Raw genomic sequence first — 6,683 nt, 5'->3', positions numbered from 1 at the left:
AGGTTGGGGGTGGGGAGAAGGGGCAGGAGCTAAGCCGGAGACTCACATGAGATCATCGCAAGGGAGCTTCCAAGGAGGGATTGACGCTGGGCAGAAAGCAGAGGAAGCAGGAGGCTCCACAGTGTTTCTGAAGGTGAGTCGGCTATAAACATCATTTCTATTCAGCTAACCTAGCCGGTACAGTGAAAGTCCATACTCATGGTCTCGGGTATTTTTCAGGCCCGCAGGTGAATTTACAGTTTCTCTTCTGGGTGGGATAACAATACCAAGAGCACAGAGATCCTAGAAAGGGGCAGCCAGTCATCACAGGCTTGCAGGCAAATTTAACTTTCTTTACAATCGTGGTTTACATCGTTTTAAATGTTCTGTAACACACATTCTAACAGATACAATTAACCGTAATGTGCGTATTTAACCTGACCTTGGGGCTTCCCTAGTGGCGCAGTGGTTGAGAGTCCGCCTGCCGATGCACGGGACACGGGTTCGTACCCCGGTCCGGGAAGATCCCACGTGCCACGGAGCGCCTGGGCCCGTGAGCTATGGCCGCTGAGCCTGCGCGTCCCGCGTACCGCAAAAAAACAAACAAACACTAAACTGACCTTGAAGCTTCACTACTTTCATGTTATAGGTTACAACCTCGAGAAACAACTACAATTTTTTTGGAGTTGCACTATTCCTCTTAAGTCTTTATTATTTGTTATTTGGAGGAAAAATAATAAAGACTTAAGAGGAATCCTGCATTGTATCAAAAGACGCAGAGCAGCTATAAATGAAAACTTAAAGATCTGTACTTGACCATCAGATGTAAACAAAACTTAAGCATTTTGAAGTTTTTGAGTTGATAAATCACTTGCCTCATACTTTGAATTCTTATAGTACTTGTGCCAACGAGACTTATTTTCCTCAAGATTTTTTTCATCAAATTTCATGATACCATCTACCCTTTTAATTTTAATCAAATCTAATTGAAGGGGCTTCCCTGGTGGCTCAGGGGTTAAGAATCTGCCTGCCAATACAGGGTACACGGGTTCGAGCCCTGGTCCGGGAAGATCCCACCTGCCGCAGAGCAGCTAAGCCCGAGAGCCACAACTACTGAGCCCACGCACCTAGAGCCCGTTCTCCACAAAAAGAGAAGTCCCCGCGCACCGCAACGAAGAAAAGCCCCCGCTCGTGGCAACTAGAGAAAGCCTGCGCGTGGCAGCGAAGACCCAATGCAGCCAAAAATCAATCAATTAATTAATTTTTTAAAAAGTTAAGAGAATAGATCTTGAAAGTTCTCATCACAAGAAAAAAAAGTTTGCAATTATGTGTGGTAATGAATTTTACCTAGACTTACTGTGGTCATGATTTCACAATGTATACAAGTACTGAATCATTATGTTGTACACCTGGAACTAATACAATGTTATACGTCAACTATATCTCAATAAAAAATAAAATAAAAATTTTACGGAAAAGAGAAGAAAAAAGAAAATGCTACATATATGTATATACATATATATATATGTATGTATATAATTCAGCCATAAAAAAGAAGTAAATCCTGCCACTGCACCATTGCAACAACATGGATGAACCTAGAGGGCATGATTCTGTGTGAAATAAGACAGGCAGAAAAAGATGAATACTGTATAATCTTATTTATATGTGGAATAAGAAAACCAAACTCATAGAAACAGAGCAGATTGGCAGTTGGCACAGACAGGGGTTGGAGTGGGGAATCAGGGGAAAATGGGTGAAGGTGGTCAAAGGCTACAAACCTCCAGTTCTAAGATGAATGAACACTGGGCATGTAATGTACAACATGGTGACCATAGTTAGGAATATTGGATTGTATACTGGAAATTTAATAGAGTAGATCTTAAAAGTTCTCACCACACACAAAAATTATACCTATGTGAGGCGAGGGGAGTGTTAACTAAACTTACTGTGGTAATAATTTGCAATATATACACTTGACCCTTGACCAACTCAGGGGTTAGGGGTGCCAACCCCTTGTGCAGTCGAAATGCATGTACTGCTATCTCTGCCTCAAAGGGCAGGAAGCTGACGCAGTTTGTCCCGAATCAGGACTCAAACCCCAGTTCTTTTGATTCCGCATATTGTGATTGCTAATAGAACACAAACTTTTCCCTACACTTAGTTAATGTAAAGATCTGTAAAAGGAAAATACAGGTACTATATTTATTGAAAAAAATACAGGTATAAGTGGACCCATGCAGTTCAAAGCCTGTTGTTCAAAGGTCAACTGTACATATGTCAAATCATTACATTATTCACCTTAAACTTACACAATGTTTTGTCAATTATATCTCAATAAAGCTTAACAATTTTTTCCATTAAAAAAATAAAGTCACTCATAATCTCCCATTTGGTGTGGTTTTCACATATGTTATGGGTTTAATTGTGTTTCCCCCAGATATACTTGAAGATATATGGAAGCCCTAAGCCCCAGGACCTCAGGATATGACCCTATTTGGAGAGAGGGTCTTTACAGAGGTAATCAAGTTATAATGAGGTCATTAGGGTGGGCCCTAATCCAATACGACTGGTGTCCTTATAATAGGGGGAAATTTAGATACACAGACATGCACAGAAGGAAGACTCAGTGAAGACACACAAGGAGTACGCCTTGTGGAAACAGAGGCAGAGACTGGACTGATGCAGCAGAAACCCAGGGACAGCAGGGACTGCTGGCCACCACAGCTAGGAAGAGGCAAGGAAAGATTCCACCCAGGATCTCAGGGGGCGCGTGGCCCTGCTGACACCTTGACTTAGGACTCCAACCTCCAGGAAAAACTGTGAGACAATAAATTTCTGTTGTTTTAAGCCACCCAGTTTGTGGTCCTTTGTTACAGCAGCCCCTGCAGGCTACTACGACACATATTTTCATCTTGAGGACACTAGTATTATGAAAACTAAGTTCTTAGTGGCAGCACTCAGCTTCTCGCTTAGTTGGTAGCGACCTTTGTCCATCAGACGCTTGGAAAGTCTCCAGTAACGGCCACTTGGTGAGGTGGGAGAAACGTGAAAGCAGATCTTCCAAGCTGGATGCAACTTTTATCCCAGTTGGTCCATCGGGAATGAGTTAGAGCATGCTTAGATATGCAGGATTCACATACACAGGACCTTGCTGGATAATCCTAGTCGTCACGTCAGTGTACAAGAAGACAGCCTTTCTAGTAGCATCGTTGGAATCTACATCTTCTCCATGAAACAGTGGGCGTCTAAAACGATCATATCAGGACTTCCCTGGTGGTCCAGTGGTTAAGACTCTGTGCTTCCACTGCAGGCGGCACGGGTTGGATCCCTGATTCGGGAACTAAGATCCCACGTGATTCACGGCATGGTCAAAAAGTAAAAAAAGAAAAGAGAAAAGAAAACAATCTTATAACTTTGAAGCACCAAATGAAACAAAACATTTGTGGGGTTTTTTAACTCATCAAAATGCATTATGAAATATTTCTTACAAATCAAAACCATGCATATAAGAGAGCAAACACTCACGTGCCCCCAATATACCTTAAGAACTAACCATTACAAACAGAACTGAAGCCCCAAGGCTCCCTTCCATTAGGCCTCACTCCAGTCTCCCAAGTCCCCTCCAGAGGTAGCCCCTACCTGATTCTTTTGGGTGGCTTGTCCCTCTTGTTAATAAGTAGGAAACACTTTATGTATGTTGGATACCGATTCCTCACGAGTTAAATGATTTCCCGGTTTGTGGCTTGTCATTTCACTTTTTATAGTATCTTTTGCTAGAGAGAAATTTTAATTTTAGGGCTTGGCATGTCCGGGACCATGGGAGGTATGTGTATGTTTTAACCCCAGACTCAAGAGAGAATAGGCCTTGAGATATGTATCCCCACCTGAGATAGACACCTTTCCTGTGGACTTTCTTTGCAGATTTTTTTGCTAGCGGGTGGCTTTGCCCAGGTTCACCCTGTCACTGAGGGGAGCTCTGCAAGGGCTTCCTCTGATGCTCTCCAGCCCACTCCCAAGTGTCCTCAGGGCCAAAGTCTTGTCTCCTCTTCTGATGTCAGTTAAACCAATGCTTTGGCTTTACTGAGATCAGCAGATGCTCCCAGGGCAGTGCTGGCTTCTTGTCGTTTCTGGCTTCTGTGTCTTGGCCCCTGGAGACACACACTTCCTGTGGTCCAGGACACTGCAGACTGTGAAAAACATGATCACACTAGACCAAGACAACCAGCACTCAGAAGGGTATGGCAAAACCCAAATCCACTCGGGAGGAACGCACATTCAACCCGGAACTTGGGAATCCCCACAGAGAAGAGCCCAGAAACACGAGCTCCCAGTACATCACTGCCCGGCAGTCATGAATAGGAGCCAGCAGAGACCACGGAAAGCAGAACTGGCGTGAGAACGGAACTGGTCGTTTGAAATTATGCTTGTAATACTGTACCCAGCATTGCTACATGTTTTGTAACCCGAGGGTTTTTCATTACGTCTCGTGGCCACATACTGCCAGAAATAGAAGTCATTACATATGTTTTAAAACACAGTTTTAGGTACATCCAGTATAACTTCAACTTTATTTTCTTATTTTTTCTTTATGTAAAAGCTTTTAAATTTACTTTTCCTGTTTGCTGAGCAATCTATTTTTTTTATTCGATTATTAAAAAGAAAATTATCTTACTTAGTAAGGCATGCTATGTATGGTCATTCTAAACAATAGTTTTAAACTACACTGTTATCATATACACACTACTATACATAAAATAAACAACAAGGACCTACTGTATAGCACAGGGAACTATACTCAATATTTTGTAATAATCTATATGGGAAAAGACTCTGAAAAAAATATATATATATATAACTGAATCACTTTGCTGTACACCTGAAACTAACACAACATTGTAAATCAACTATACTCCAATAAAAATAAATTTAAAAACTACACTGTTATTGAAAGCTTTGTTTTAAAAAAAATCTTAATTTAAGCCATAATTAAATCATCCTTATTTACATAGGATAATGCCATAATACATTTCCTTTGGGGCTTACGAAGTATGTACATATTAGCCCAGGATGCAGAGTGAGATCATGCGTATGGAAGGTGTGATAGCTGAGTATGTTAATTTTCCTCTTTGGCCCAAACACCTTTGAGTTCAGGACCCATCACTGGGTCCAAGTGATGCCCAAGTTATCCAGTTATCTTAAAAAGAAGTTTAATTCACCCTTGGTTGGGTGGGTGGTGGATTCCTAATAGTTTAGACAGAATTTTATGTGATTCATTAAAGAATATAGACAAACACAAGTTTTTGAGGTTTTGCCTAAAAACACTGGATCATCACTTGCTAGAACCTCAGGCAGAGGTGATGGTGCCTGCAGAACGACTAGGGCAGAGAATTAACAACTGACGAACAACCCCCGCTGGCAGCAAAATCTAGCCTACACTTTTCCAGCTGACTGTGAAATAAGATATAATCTCCTCTCCACAAATACCTGTGAAACCACCGGCCCTTTCTCTGGCCCCTGCTTGATTTTTCTATTTCCTATTTGCCTCTTGCACTTGGCACTGTTGCTTCTGTTCCTTTTGGCCAAATGTCGTGTAGGCCTGCTTAACCTCCCCACGTGACTGCAGCAGCGTCCAAGGAGGTCCTGCTCCCCCCAGGCTTAGGTGCTGGTGCCAACTACAAATTGTCCCTTGCCATCTGCCTCTACAAAGATGAGGTCATCCTCCACTGCAGCCGCTCACCTTCAACACCCCCTGAAAGGAGCTCAGGGTGGAGATCAGGAATGAGGCCCTCTGTGCTCTGGGAGAAACTGGCAGAACAGGCCCTCGGAGAGTTAGAGATTTGCAGCAGATGTTATGAGCCAAATATCTAGAAAAGCACTAAAATTACTCACGGTGACATCTGTTCCTCCTGATTAGCATGATCTGAGGGTGGAGTTTTCCACCCTCTGATCTCAAAAGGTCATTCGTCCGACACCTGGCACGGGCCCAGGTTTAGGGTTGGTGATCCCAACCAGTCTTAGCCGGCTTGAACCGGACAGGAGCCCACCCCAAGTTCCTGAAAAACGGCGCGGCGGCCTGGGCGCTGGGTCACCGAAGTGGTCATTGAAAAACCACTAAAGCCTCCATTACTACAGTGACCCATAGGTCAGAGGTGTTATCTATAGGCGCGACTAAGGAGTCAAAAGTAATTAAGGTGAGCTTGGTCAGTGAAGGCACGTTAGAAGCGGAGTTTTTAGCGAGCTGTTCCTTTAGCTGCTGTTCTGTCAGACAAGCTCAGGTATTTCTCTGTTAGTCACCAGTTTCTGTTAATCCTATGGGGATGCTTTTTTTTAACCCTATGGGGCACGGTTTCACGGGGTATCTGTTTTACCCATTTATCTGGCACTTGCATGAGTCTCCAGCCTTAGCCACGGTGGGGGGCCTCTCCCGGGTGGAGTTGAGGTGTGGGTATGCTCCTCTTGGTTGGAATGCTTCCCGGCACCGGGCATGGGCAGGAGCGGGGATTGAAGGCACAATCAATGGGGGAGAAGGAAGCCAATACCTAACCACACCTACTCCATGTCTATGCCTAACTTGGGGGGAGTCTGCACCGCAAGTTATAAACACTCAAGTAAACTAAAGCTTGCACTTCTGATCTGTTTGGCTACGGGACTAGTGCGCTCACAGGCCAAAAGAGCGTCCACGGTCCCACCTCAGGCTGCCC

Source organism: Leucopleurus acutus (assembly GCF_964270905.1).
Source record: "Leucopleurus acutus genome assembly, chromosome: 5".
Classification (NCBI taxonomy): domain Eukaryota; kingdom Metazoa; phylum Chordata; class Mammalia; order Artiodactyla; family Delphinidae; genus Leucopleurus; species Leucopleurus acutus.
Note: the sequence above shows the minus strand (reverse complement) of the source record.